Here is a 15,225-nt window from a genome sequence, read left to right as displayed (position 1 = left end):
GGTTTCAGTTTCAAAGCAGCAAAAGACAACTGTGTCTTTTCAGGCACCGTTGTCAAGGTGCTACAAGGTCAGGAGTTCGTGTGTACATCCGGGCCACGGCCAAAGGACGATCAGCGTCCATGGTTCCTGGTGTGTCTCTGGATGTCTGCCCTTGGTCCCGTTACACCAACCATGCCCAGCCTTCCTCCCTTGGTGCTCATGGCTCTGCTTGTGCATTTTCCAACTCATTTTTATAAAATAAGAGCGAATGCAACAAAATGTTTTGACAGTTCTCACTAATAACCATTGCAGTCAGAGATGGGAGGCAGAACCACACACACACACACACACACACACACACACACACACACACACACAGGGAACAGCTGTCTGTGGGCCTCCTGCGGCACAAAGCACTTTGCTGACTCTACTTCTCAGTTCCCCACTCCAACCCAGCGAGGCCAAGACTACCCAGTCCCTGTTCCACCAGCCAAGAGATTGAGACCCTGAGAGGTTAAGCTGGAGTGCCCGAGGCCACCAGGTCTGGGGCCTCACGTGAAGGATTCTCATCACGCTTGCGTCAAGGATGGTCATGCCAAATGATCCATCTGTGTCTCCTGCCCCAGCCCCTTTGCTCTGTCTCTGTCCGACAGGTTGAGATTTGAAGTGACCGGGGTACCCCCTGGCCTGAACACCAACTTCCCTGTTGTATCTTCCTATGTCTTGGTGACGGAGAAATCCCCCTGGGGAGCTACCAGCTGGGGAGCCCCTCCCGGCCTGGAGCCCTGAGTGACTCTGTGGAGCAGAGCTCTGGCCAAGAGGTGCTAGCGAAAAAAAAAACAACTTTTGTTGTGCGGTGCCACCGAGATTGAGATTTGGGGGTTGTTTGTTCCAGCGGAGCCCAACTCTCCCACCTCAGAGGCCCCACCCACCACATGTGAGAGGGTGGCCGGACACTGTGCCCCAGCCCTGCACCATGGGCAGCCCCCGGGAGGGCTTGAGTGTTGCTTTCCGGGACAGTATGAGCGAGGCCGGGCCACACAGCTGCACAGAAGACCCAGGCCCTCTCAGATGTGGCCTCATTTCCACGCCAGGACAGCGAGGGCCTCAGCTCTGGGCCGGCACAGGGCAGCCTGCCTTCTCTGCCGGGCCTTTCTGAACCTGGCAGAGCTGCGCAGAGCACAGCTGGGGTCCTTCCTGTGTGCACCCCTCCGGAGCTAGGTGCTTCCATGAAAGCCCCAGCTGCGGCTGGCAGGGTGAAGAGACGTCCGTGCCACGCTCACCCAGGTGCTTCTTCCATCGCCGGGAGCCAGGCATCACCCCCTCTGCCAGCAAAGGGCCAGCTGGCAGGAGACAGTCTGCAGGGAGCCCGTGGCTCTGGGCCCAGCCAGTCTCACCCCTGCCCCCTCCCTCCTCCCCCCACCCACCTTGACTGTGCCCACCGCCTGGTGCTGTCTTCTGTATTGGGACCCTGGCTCGAGCCATCCCCTTTGCCTGGAACGCCTTTCCTGCCTTGTCTGCCTGTAAGCACTTCCTTCCTGCCCCTACTCATCCCTCCTTTTTTCTCCCATCGTACCCTACTCACCTCACTCACCCAGGTGATGCTGGTCACCTGGCTTTGTAGCCCATGGTCAACTTCTCCATCTGCCCTAGAGACCATAGCCCTCAAGGACAGGGAACGTGCCATTCCTGGGTGTCCTCTCAACCCTGAGTGGTGCAGATGAATGGGTGCTGCCACGCCCTGGGGAGCTATACCTGGTTATGAAGCACCTGGCACACGCTGGGCCCGTCCCAGTGCAGTGCTGGGGACGCGCGTGGGCCACCATCAGCTCAGGTGATCATCACGTGTGCTTGGAAGAACTGTGCTACCTCCTGTCCCTGTCCGAGCCCAGCGAAGGCCTGGGTGCAGATGGTCAGCTGGGCAGGGCTCCCTGGGAACAGCGTGAAGGGCGGGAGAGGGAGATAGAGAAGAAGCAGAGGCCCTTGCAACGGGGGGCGGTCAGCGTGCAATAAACCCCACCCAAAGCAGCTGCTGGACCCCGAGTCTCCCCCAAGCTTTCATGCTACTCATGTGGCCCCCACCTCACCCCAAACCCTTCCCACTCCTTCATCCTGTCCCTGGTCACCCCCCAAGGAGCCAGCAGAGAGGCTGCTTCCGGCTCTGTACCCGCAAGGAAGTGTCTGACCAGAACCAAGTTTGGGAGGAGGGGCTCCAGCTCTTTCCCCTGCAGAAATAGGTTTTCTTTTTTCTGAATGTTGGCAGGGTCCAGGGCTTGACAACAGGGCCCACGTCCCTACATCGCCAGTCTTTTCCCTGCGCAGGTAGTGAAATTTTAAACAGGCACATTCCTGCTGCCCAATTTTCATTAATTGCATCTAAAAGGGTTTCTATTTTCTCCCCAAACGTTGATTGATCCAGCCGAGGTAAACAGCTCCGCCAAAACTGAGCGGGGAGTGAGGCTGCTGAAGGAGATGGGATAACTGATGTTACTTGACATTTACTCAGAGAGAGGAAGGGAGGGAGGTGAGTCACACGCAGAGTCTCAGCCCACAGGTTTTGTAGAAACAAGCTGCTGCGAGGCAGGCAGGAGCAGGAGGGCTCCGAGAAGCCTCAGTTCCCCCAAGTTTACAGGCTCTGGGGAGCCCTGGGGTTTCTCTGCCCTGGGAGGTAAGGTCTCCATGTCCTTAGATGGCTGTGCATTTAGCTCCAGAGGTGGGACCTCTGGGGACATCAGCAAGGCTAATCTGTTGGCTTTCAGTTTGTGATGAGGATAGATGAGAATATATGCCTTTCTCTGCAGACATCCTCTCTGGGTGAGGCGGGAAGGGTTCAGTGGGTTAGCAGGGAGACAGGCAGGAGGGGCTGGGTGCATGGAAACATATACACTAACATGTGTAAAATAGATAGCCAGTGAGAATTTGCTGTGTGACTCAGGGAACTCAAACTGGGGCTCTGTGACAACTAGAGGGATGGTATGGGGTGGGAAGAGGGAAGGCGGCTTAAAAAGGAGAGGACATATGGATACCTATGGCTGATGGCTGATTCATGCTGATGTTTGGCAGAAACCAACACAATGTTGTAGTTATCCTTCAATCCAAATTAAATAAATTTAAGAAAAGAGAAAAAACTCTGCCAAGCAATCGTTGCTTCTGATTGCCTCAGTTTTCTGACTTGGTGTCACACCTGCCGGAGTTTTCTAGGTGTTACTTATGGTTCAGAAGTCACCACTGGAGGAGAAGATAACAGGTGAGCAGGGCTGGCTCTCTGCACCGGAATGGAGAAAGGAAACCAGGCGAAGCGCTGCCCTCACTGTGGCCTCCAACCACTATCACCCACTATGTGTAGAGCAGACGTTGCTTTAGTTGAGGGTAAACTTAAGGGTTGGCCAAGCACATGTATTCAGCCAGGCTCTGCTGGTTGGAGGGGCTCTGCCCGCTCAGCCTCTCTGTCCAGGCTTGCTCTCTCTCATCATCTCCTGTCAACCTTGCTGCCTCCTGCAGCTGTGAGTGTCTTGCTCTGCAGACCTGCCACTGTGTGGATCTTCCTGCTCCCACCTTCTGCCCTTTAGAACTGACTATGCTTCTTCTTGGGCTTCCCTGGTGGCTCAGCATTAAAGAGTCTGCCTGCAATGCAGGAGCTGCAGGAGATGTGTGTTCGATCCCTAGGTCGGGAAGATCCCCTGGAGAAGGAAATGGCAACCCATTCCAGTATTTTTGCCTGGAGAATCCCATGGACAGAGGAGTCTGGCAAGCTACAGTTATGGGATCGCAAAGAGTCAGAAACGACTGAAGCGACTCAGCATTCACATACTCACATGTTTCCTCCTCCTCCGGATGTCTATCCTGTCTCCTCTGCCTGGCAGATTCTCCTTCCTTTGGGTACCAGTGGTCTTGATTTTCTTGACTACCACATCCCAAACTAAGCCCTACCCCCTCCCAAACCTGGTCCTTCTCTACACTCCCATCCCCGTGGGGCCCCTCCAGCCCAGCAGCCCCTTGAGTCAGACCTGGCTTTCACTCGCACCTCCTCCTTCCCCATAAACAGTCAGACATCAAGTTATTACCAAGTCATCATTCACCGAGTCATCCTGGCTCTGCCTCCTCAGCTTCTCTCAGACCCATCCCCTCATCTCCTTCCCCATTGCTGCTGAACTGGTCTAGGGGGCCATCATCTCAGCCCCTGGCTGGTTTCTCAGCCTCTGCTCTGGCCCTTGTACTCTTCTCCACTCAGCAGTCCCAAGTGTCCTTTCATTGCCTCTAACCCTCCAGGATGCGGAGTATCTCCCATGGCTTCTGGCTTCCATTGTTGCCGTGGAGGAGTTGGCTGTCGGTCTAACTAGGGAGCCATTGAAAGTGAATCTGATTTTTTTTTTTTTAATTTAAATCTCTGACTGCTGTTAGGTATCTTATCTCCTTACCTTTGGCTTTCTGCAGGTTCACCATGCTGGACTGAGGTGTAGATTTTTTTTAAAAATTAATTAATAGGGCTGCACCAGGTCTTGGCTGTGGCATGTAAACTCTTGGCTGTGGCATGTGGGATCTAGCTCCCTGATCAGGGACTGAACCCAGGCCCCCTGCACTGGGAGTGCAGAGTCCTAGCCACTGGACCACGAGGGAAGTCCCGAGGTGTGGATTTTTAAAATTTATCTTTCCTGGGACTCTTTGGGTGTCTTGATGCTGCTAATTATTTCTGGAAAATTATCAGCCTTTATCTCTTACACACTGCCTTTGCCTAACTATCTTCTTCTATTTTTCTTTCTTCTAATTAAACTCCACCTTTTCAATCCTCTCTGTTTCTTACTCTCTCCTTTCCCCTATCTTTGGGTCTCTCTGCAACACATTCAGGATACTTTCTTTTTATTTATCTTCCTTTGACCCAATTCTTTCTCTGTCTGCATTTAACCTGCTCTTACACCCATTTACTGAGTGTTTTTTTTACCTTTTGCTATTTTGAAATATATAATACATGCATAAAACACATAAATTATAAACATACAACTCTGTGGAAGAGTATGGGACCATCACCAAAAGGTCAAGAAGTCTCAGAATTTTTAGATTTCAGTTATCCATTTTTAGAACTTCTATTTGGCCAGTTTGCTATGTCACTTATAGTTTTATGTTCTCTGTTGATGTCTCTTGTGTTTTTATTTTCAAAAACATAGTAAACATAGTTGTTTAATGCTAATTCCAATATCTGAAAACTTTACAAGTGTGTTTCTATTGTTCTTTTTGTTTCTTGGATGTCTTCTTTGCATGCCAGTTTTCTTTGTACGTTGGTCATCAGCTTAGTCGTGTAGTATTTGAAAACTTGAGTGCAAGGAAATCTAAAGCATGGAAAGAAGTCACCTTTTTCCAGAGAGAATTTTGGCTGCTTCTACCATGCACTTCGTCATGGTACATCAAAGAGTATGTCAAGGCTGTATATTGTTACCCTGCTTATTTAACTGATTTGCAGAGTACATCAGGAGAAATGCTAGGCTCGAGGAAGCACAAGCTGGAATCAGATTGCCGGGAGAAATATCAATAACCTCAGATACGCAGATGACACCATGCTTACGGCAGAAAGTGAAGAAGAACTAAAGAGCCTTTTCATGAAAGTAAAAGAGAAGAGTGAGAAAGTTGGTTCAAAGCTCAACATTCAGAAAACAAAGATCATGGCATCCAGTCCCATCATTTCACGGCAAGTAGATGGAGAAGCAGTGGAAACAGTGGCAGGCTTTATTTTGGGGGGCTCCAAAATCACTGCAGATGGTGAATGCAGCCATGAAATTAAAAGATGCTTACTCCTGGAAGGAAAGTTATGACCAACATGGAAGGCATATTAAAAAGCAGAGACATTACTTTGCCAACAAAGGTCTGTCTAGTCAAGGCTATAGTTTTTCCAGTAGTCATGTATGGATGTGAGAGTTGGACTATAAAGAAAGCTGAGTGCTGAAGAATTGATGCTTTTGAACTATGGTATTGGAGAATACTCTTGAGAGTCCCTTGGATTGCAAGGAGATCCAACCAGTCCATCCTAAAGGTGATCAGTCCTGGGTGTTCATTGGAAGGACTGATGTTGAAGCTGAAATTCCAATACTTTGGCCACCTGATGTGAAGAGGTGACTCATTTGAAAAGACCCTGATGCTGGGAAAGATTGAAGGTGGCAAGAGAAGGGGATGACAGAGGATGAGATGGCTGGATGGCATGACTGACTTGATGGACATGAGTTTGAGTGAACTCCGGGAGTTGGTGATGGACAGGGAGGCCTGGCACGCTGCAGTCCATGGGGTCGCAAAGAGTTGGACACAACTGAGCGACTGAACTGAACTGAACTGAACCTAGTTCTTCACAACTGGCAAAGGGAATACTTCTCTGGGCTTGGAAAAGCTCTTTAGGAAAGAATGGTCTCCACGTACATTCTCTTCTCTGGGTTCCTGCTTGACCTTCAGGTATGGTTTGAAAATTTTTTACTCTCTTGTAAACTTTTAATGCTTTTGGAAATATAGATCTCTATCTCTAGGCTGCTCCATTGGCTCAGTGGTAAAGAATCTGCCTGCAATGCAGGAGACGTGGGTTCAATCCCTGGGTGGGGAAGATCGCTTGGAGGAAGGCATGGCAACCCACTCTAGTATTCTTGCCTAGAGAATCCCATGGACAGAGGAGCCTGTTGGGCTACAGTCTGTAGAGGTGCAAAGAGTAAGACATGACTGAAGCAACTGAGCAGGCACGCACGCACGCACGCACGCATCTCTATCTCTACATTGAACATAGATACTTCAGCTTTTTAAGTTATCTTCAATTAGAAGCCTGGTCAAAATGACCCAGTCCCCGCTGACTTATTTTTCTAAACAGGAAATCTGGCCACATCTCTCTTGTATTTAGAAGTCTAGACAGGCTCCCACTGCTCTCCAGTAAAGACTATAGTCTTCACTGTTCTCCCCAGGTCCAGGCAGATCTGGCCTTGGCCATCCTCCCATGTAAACTCACCTCTCACGCCTCCTCTGTGGTGTTCTCTGCTTCAGTCACATGGAGCTGTTCTGGTCCCTGAAAGTCACACACCTCTGAGTGTCGGCAGGTGCTGTTTGGTTCCTTCAGCCTGTGGACTAAGCTCTATTTGCCCTCTAAGTATCAGGCTAGGCATCACCTCTTCCAGGAAGCCTTCCTTGACTTCACCCTCCAACCTCTTTCTATGTTAGGTGTCCCCTCTGGGCTCCCATGGTACCCTGTACTCCCCATGATTACCCTGACTATAATTACATATTTCTCTGTCTGTCACTCCACTAGACTATGGGCTTAATTAATAATCTGGAATGAATGAATGGATGCATAGATGGATAAATAGCTGGATGACATCTCACTTTTCCCCTGACATTGTCAACCATTCTGGCTCTTTGGGGACCCATCCCATACCCCGCAACTGACCTGGTATCGCCTGCTAAAAGGTATCTCTTCCTTGTTCTTCCCCTACATTACCTGCTTGATCTTTTTCCCAGAGTGACTTCAGGTTCCTTCTAACACACACTTTCCTTGAAGTTCAAACCCTCTCCCTGGCCCTTAAGTCAAGAAGTGGGACTATAAATCCCAGAAATAGGGGAATATATCAGAGGGGACAGTTTTAATTCCAACTATGGGAAACCCTATTTCTTATAAAGTTCCTTCTTGTGCACACAAATTCCAAGGCCTGCTTCGAGGAGAAAGTCAAGCAGGGAGGTGCCCAGTTCAGCGATGATGTGCAAGGACTCTGGGTCTCTGACGTGGGTTAGAATCCCTGGCTGTGGGACTTCCCCCAATCTGTATCATTCATGGCAGAGCACTGATGCAGGACTGGGCGGATGGGGGATTCCCACTAGATTCTAGCCGCTGTCCTTCCGTGACCTTGTCCCGCCCTCCCTGTCCCTCCCTGTCCCTCTGCCTTTCCAGGACGACCTTCCCCTTCCTCTGACTAGTCACATCTGCCGAGTCCTGTGAGGCCAGGCTCTGCTCCTCAGGAAGCTCATGCTGACCGCCCTGGTCCAGGCAGGTCTTTGCTGGCATTGTCCTCCCTGATGTGAGGAGCAGCTAGGTGGGGTGGGGGCCTCACTCTTTATTTGGAGCATTGATTGAGCACCTCCTGTGTGCAGGGCCCTGTGCTGGGGGTGCGGTGATGAGTGAGACCTGCAAGGTCCCATTCTCTTGTCTCTTCCTTGCTTCTTACAGAAGCTGTTTGCTTGGTCTCTTGGTGGTTCCCATCTCCTCTGACTCCTAGCTGTGACTTGGAGGAGGCTGGCGGGACTCGGGGGGCAATGTTGGGTTGGAGACACATGTTCACCTCCTGGGATTTTCAAGAGTGATGGGGACATTCCCAGACAGTGATATAAACTTGAAGATATATAAAATACTTCCCTTTCATTCCCCTGTGGGTCTCAGTGACAGAGGGCAGGGTGGGCCGATCATTTTAGAGATGAGGAGACCCAAGGCCAGAGAGGGACAGTGACTCCTGAAGCTCACACAGCACGTTATTTCACTCGACTCAGCCTTCACAGCCCGAGACGCCTGCTTGACAGAGGCCCTGGGTGGACCTGCCCTCTTCCCCCTGGGATTATGTCCTTGGAGACTGCTGAGCAGGGGCTAGGGTTTCTGAGGGCTGGAGGCGTGGTCTCCCCAGCAACTACTTGGGACCTGACGTTCTGGGCGGGAGGGGGATCACTTCCTGTGCAGCGGGAGCACCGGAAGAGTCCACAGCCAGGAAGCCAGTGTCGTGAGGAGGCTCGAGGTGATGAGGCTGGGGGCGAGGAGGAGGCTGGAGGGATGGAGACAAAAGAAGGCATTTGAGATCCCTCTAGAAGTCGGGCAGACCCCGCAACAGGTTGGACATGAGGCCATGGGGCAGGGGGTACTCAGAACTTCGAGAGGATGGCTGACAGAACGATGGGGTCATTTGCAGAGTGAGGGGCCCGTGGAGGAGGAACCTCTCTGAAGAGGGTGCAACAAGGGATCTGGTTTATTTTTTCTGTTTTTTGGCCTTGCCATGTGCCATGCAAGATCTTGGTTCCCTAATCAAGGATTAAACCCCTGACCCCTGAAGTGGAAGGATGGAACTTTAACCACTGAACTGCCAAGCAAGTCCCAGGAACCTGGTTATGATCAAGACATGTGTGGGGCATTCCTGTAGACACCCCTTGTCCATGAAGGTGGCTGGGATTTAAGGGTGAGTGACGACAAGCTGAACCCCCTCCCCAGTCCCAACCTCTAGCAGCCTCAGCCCTCTGGGCTGGTTCCTTGGGGTCTTGGGAACATGCAGACCTCATTTCCTTCTCAACAGCCTCCCTGGAAGGAAGACACCCAGGGACTTGGCTGAACGTTGGAATTAATTTCAATTCGAAGTGTCGCCTGGCGTCTGATCACGTGGGACTCCGGTAATAAGATTACTTAATCACATGCTTACTCCATGATGAGGGAGGTGCGGCCCCGGGCTTGTGGGAAGACTCCGAGGCCCACGTTTGGTCCCTCTGGCCGGCTCCACCTGGCAGTGCACTTCAAATGAAGTTCCTGCCTCAGATTGTCTGCTGTCTTGGCGATTCAGACACTCATGATGAAGGGAAAGATGCCGGTGACGCAGCCAGAGATGCAGGTGACCCCACCTTCCAGCAGCAATGGCTGAAAAGCATAGACTTGCTGTCCCAACAGCGTGGTGCTTGGAGCAAGAGGGTCTGGGGACTTGTCTTCCCTGGCACCTAACACAGCGCATTTTCCCTCGCTCACTGTTGTCTTCCCGCTAGGATGTAAGCCCCACGAGGACCTGCATTTCTGTCTGTGGTTCGTCGGTACCTAGAACGTGTCTGGCATGTGGTGGGATCTGTCGGGGTTGGATGAGTGAATGACTTCCCATTTGTCTTAAATGCCGGCCAGGGCCTTCCTGCCTCTTTCTGGGTCTAAATTGAGGGTCGTGAATGGTTGCTGGCTGCCCACCTTCCCATAAAACAGAGCTAACGGCCATAAAGCTTTCCGGGCAGGACTGCTCTGGGGACGAACTGGGACAATCCATGTAAGACCCTTGGTATTAACCTGAACACAGCAAGTGCTCAATAGTGTTTGCCACGAGTATTACTAGGGGGGTTATTTCTCACTACCTAATTTTGGGAGACTTCAGGCTGACCATGTTGCCATCAAGCCTCAGTTCCCCTTCAGCAAGAGGAGCACATGATGGGGCCTCCGCTGGGCACTGGAGGATCCCAAAGGCCCACAGATGCCCCATTAGTAAGAGCTTGGGGGCAATGAAGAAGCCTGTTTCCCCTGCGCCTTGTAAAGTGCTTTAAACTCGATGAATGGTCCCTCACGTTCTCATCTCTGACCTCAGTTATGGAGGACAGGATGGGGTGGATCATTTCACGGACACAAGCCCAGAGACGCAGAGTGACTGCCCAAGGTCACACAGCTCGTTGGTGGAGGATGTGATATTTCCTCCCACCTCCCCCGCCACGGGGGAAGCAGGAGGAAGGAGAGGATGAGGACAGGGCTGCCTGCCTCTCCAGCTGGCCCAGCATCCTTGCCGGGGGTGGACGTGGCCCGAAGCTCCGGAAAGGAAGGAGACGAGACTGGAGTGGTTCGAATGTTGCCTCCTCAGACAGGCCCTTCCCCGATCAGCATGCTCAAAGTAGGTCTCCTGTGTCGCTTTCCCGAAGTCTTGTCATCCACGGTGTTTACTGCACTCTGCTGCCCGCCTTTCCCCCTTTCCTTGTTTTCTTCTCTTGTTCAGAGTCTGCCTCTCCTACTGGGGATCGTCTTTGAAGGAAGCAGGGAGGGGGCTTAGGGAATCTTTGCCATCATCTTGCGCCCGCCCCCTTGCACAAGTCAAGCACTTAGCAGCTGCTCAAGGCATATATTTTCAGGGTAAAGTGACACATTCGTCTATGAAGTAGTGATAACACATACTTCCTGGCATTGTTCTTGGGCTTTTCAGGGGTCAGTGTCTGAAAGCATGAGGCACGTGGCTCTTGGCAGGAGCAGGGGCTAAAGATGGTGGCTCATGTGCCTCCCCTGGCTTGGGAGTCTGAGTCTCAAGTTCCCACCACGCCCGGTACAGCTTCACAGTAAATCTGCAGACTGATTGAATGAGAGATTTACAAGACAGAGAAACAGGGTTAGAGCGCTTGTGTTCAGCGATGGTTTTTGTTGCCTAGGAACACCCACCCCCATCTTCAGAGGCGAGTGACTTTGTGGGTGAAGAGCGGGTCGTGAAAGACCCAGAAGTAAATAGCCTCCATCGCAAATGAGCCGAAGGGAGAGGGGCTTGGGAGGGTTCCCAGGTCTGCGGGGCCCAAAGCTGGGGGAGGTGCTGGTTCCTGTTGGGGCAGAATTAAGATCCACAATGATTTCTTGATTTCTTTGGTGTCTACAACTTGCCGAGGAACTTTATCATAAGGAATGTTAACATCTGCATTTTGGGGGCTTCCCTGGTGGTGCAGTGGATACGAATCTGCTTGCTAATGCACGGAACATGGGTTCAGTCCCGGAAGATCCCACATGCCGTGGAGCAACTAAGCCTGAAAGCCACAACTACTGAGCCTGCACGTGGCAACTACTGAAGCCTGGGCACCACAAGAGAAACCACCACGAGAGGCCCGTGCCTTGCAACAAAGAGTAGCCCCCACTCACCACAACTAGGAAAAGCCGGCCCACAGCAACGAAGACCCAGCACAGCCAATGAATAAATACATGGTCATCCCTTCATCAATGTTCTACAATAAAAAACCACCTGCATTTTGGCTCCAAAAGTCAGCTGAAGGATGGGGCTGACAGTCATCCTGTCAGTTGACAGGAAGTAACAGCAAGTTGTCTGGAAGCCCCATGGGTCTTGGGTTGATTACAGAAGAGTAGGGACCCCCAGGGGCTTTGCCCGGTGGCACTAGTGGTAAAGAACCCACCAGCCAATCTTGGAGACATAAGAGAGGCAGGTTCAATCCCTGGGTTGGGAAGATCCCCTGGAAAAGGGAATGGCAGCTCACGTCAGTATTCTTGCCTGGGGAATCCAAGGAGCCCAGCAGGCTAAGGTCCATAGGGTCTCAAAGAGTTGGGCATGACAGAAGTTGACGTATCACGCATGCAGAGGCCCCCGGAGGTACCCAGATGGACCCTCAGCCCCTGACAGCTAACCAGGGCAGGGTCTCTGTGGGCACTTGGGGTCAGAATGATAGACCCTTGGGGCCCAGTACATCACTCCGCATTGCTGACGTGGGCTCTGCTTCGCTGTCTTGTCAAGGACCGCTCTGGGACCTCTACCTGGGCCCCCTCCTCCTTGTCCCAAGGTGACTTCTTGAACTTTCCAATTTGGCCAATGGCTGAGAAGAAGGGTGTAGCCCAGTAGGTGAGGGCAACCACTTATGATCAGATCCTGTCTCTGACTCTTACTAGCTAGGGGATCTTAGATGATCGCTCAACTTCTCTGAGTCTCAGTTTTCCCTTCTGTAAAATGGGGTGAGGAGTCCATGAGGCAACATCTCTGGAGTGCCTGGTATAGAGCCTTACAAAGACCTCGGGGGAGCCTTCTGAGCTCTCGCTCTGGTGGAAGAAGCTTCCTCTCTCGAGTTGGACCCCATATGGGGTGCAGTGTGCACAGGAATGGGGAAGACCTGGGGCCACTGGGGCCGCTGGGCCAAACAAGGGCTGAACACCAAACAGGGGCCAAACATTCAGGAAGGCTATTTCTCTCCTGGGAATGCTGGATCAGCCACCATCATTCCAGCAGCAATACTATAGATGGAGGTAAGAGGAAAAATGACAATCATAAAGGCAATAATAACCAGAATTATGGAGCACCAAGAATGTGCTTTATGCTGTGCTGAACACCTTACAAATATTACCCCAAGTCATCCTCATAGTGGCCCGGAGAGGTGGATTTTGTCATATCCCTGTTTCACTTTGCTTATTTTTTTTCTCTTCCATGGAATTCTTTCCCCCAAAGCTGGGGCTTTATTTTATTTTTTAACTTTTAAATTGAGGTAGAGTTGATTTATTTATAATGTTGTGTTAGTTTCTGGTGTATAATAGCAAAGTGAGTCAGAAATATATATATATATATATATATATTCTTTTTCATACTCTTTTCCATTATGGTTTATTACAGGATATTGAATATACTTTCCTGTGCTATACAGTAGGACCTTGCTGTTTATCTATTTTATATATAGTAGTTTGTGTCTGCTAACTCCAAATTCATACTTTATTCTTCCCCTATCCTTTTCCCCTTTGGTAACCCTAATTTTATTGTCTCTCTCTCTTTTTTTTTTTTTTGCTACGCCATGAGGCATGTATTTAACTTATATGCAGAGTACATCATGAGAAACACTAGGCTGGAAGAAGCACAAGCTGGAATCAAGATTGCTGTGAGAAATATCAATAACCTCAGATATGCAGATGACACCACCCTTATGGCAGAAAGTGAAGAGGAACTAAAAAGCCTCCTGATGAAAGTGAAAGAGGAGAGTGAAAAAGTTGGCTTAAAGCTCAACATTCAGAAAACGAAGATCATGGCCTCTGGTCCCATCACTTCATGGGAAATAGATGGGGAAACAGTGGAAACAGTGTCAGACTTTATTTTGGGGGGCTCCAAAATCACTGCGGATGGTGATTGCAGCCATGAAATTAAAAGACACTTACTCCTTGGAAGAAAAGTTATAACCAACCTAGATAGCATATTCCAAAGCAGAGACATTACTTTGCTGACTAAGGTCCGTCTAGTCAAGGCTATGGTTTTTCCAGTGGTCATGTATGGATGTGAGAGTTAGACTGTGAAGAAAGCTGAGTGCCAAAGAATTGATGCCTTTGAACTGTGGTGTTGGAGAAGACTCTTGAGAGTCCCTTGGACTGCAAGGAGATCCAACCAGTCCATTGTGAAGGAGATCAACCCTGGGATTTCTTTGGAAGGAATGATGCTAAAGCTGAAACTCCAGTACTTTGGCCACCTCATGAGAAGAGTTGACTCATTGGAAAAGACTCTGATGCTGGGAGGGATTGGGGGCAGGAGGAGAAGGGGACGACAGAGGATGAGATGGCTGGATGGCATCACTGACTCAATGGATGTAAGTCTGAGTGAACTCCGGGAGTTGGTGATGGACAGGGAGGCCTGGCGTGCTGCGATTCATGGGGTTGCAGAGAGTCGGACACGGCTGAGCGACTGAACTGAACTGAGGCATGTACTAATAGGATCTTAGCTCCCAGTAAGTGAGTAAGTAAGTGAAGTCGCTCAGTTGTGTCGGACTCTTTGCGACCCCGTGGACTGTAGCCTACCAGGCTTCTCCGTCCATGGGATTCTCCAGGCAAGAGTACTGGCATGGGTTATCATTTCCTTCTCCAGGAGATCTTCCCGACCCAGGGATAGATCCCAGGCCTCCCGCATTGGAGGCTGATGCTTTAACCTCTGAGCCGCCAGGGAAAATGACCAGGGATCAAACCCCTGCCCCCTGCACTCGAAGTGCAGCGTCTTAACCACAGACCACTCGAGAAACTCCTTAACTTTGTTTTCTGCCTCTGTGAGTCTGTTTCTGTTTCTTGCATAAGTCCATTGGTATCATATTTTAGATTCTACCTGTAAGTGATATCGTACGGTGTTTATCTTCCTCTTTCTGACTCACTTCGTGTTCTCTAGCGCCATCCATGTTGCTGTGAACGGCATTGTTTCATTCTTTTTAATGGCTGGGTAATATTCTATCGTGTGTGTGTGCATGTATATATATATATATAAACATCTTCTTTATTCATTCATCTTGTCATATCAACAGACATTTATGTTGCTTCCATGTCTTGGCTATTGTAAATAATCTGCTACGGACACTGGGATGAATGTTTCTTTTCAAATTTTAGTTCTCTCTGGATGTATGTCTAAGAGTGAGATTGCAAGATGATATGGCAACTCTATTTTTAGCTTTGTGAGGAAACTCCAGTGTGTTCTCCACAGTGGCTGCTTCAATATACATTCCTACCACCAGTGGAGGAAGGTTCCCTCTTCTCCACACCCTCTCCAGTGCTGGTTATTTCTAGACTTCTAAATGACTATCCCTGTTTTAAAGAGAGAAAACTCATACTCTGGGAGCTGAAATGACTTCGCCAAGGTCATTTCCTTGGTACACGGTGTGGAGGAGGGCTAGGCTTGAACCCAGAAGTCCAGCTCCCAAGTCTCTCAACCTCTCCACCTGGCTGCCTATTTTCCCCACCTTCTCCCTCCCTACCTGTGCTGACATCAGCTGTTCCCACTTGCATTTTCCATGGCCATTCTGTCTCATAGCAGC

Source organism: Capricornis sumatraensis, chromosome 1 (genome assembly GCF_032405125.1).
Source record: "Capricornis sumatraensis isolate serow.1 chromosome 1, serow.2, whole genome shotgun sequence".
Taxonomy (NCBI): domain Eukaryota; kingdom Metazoa; phylum Chordata; class Mammalia; order Artiodactyla; family Bovidae; genus Capricornis; species Capricornis sumatraensis.
This window is presented reverse-complemented; position numbering follows the sequence as displayed.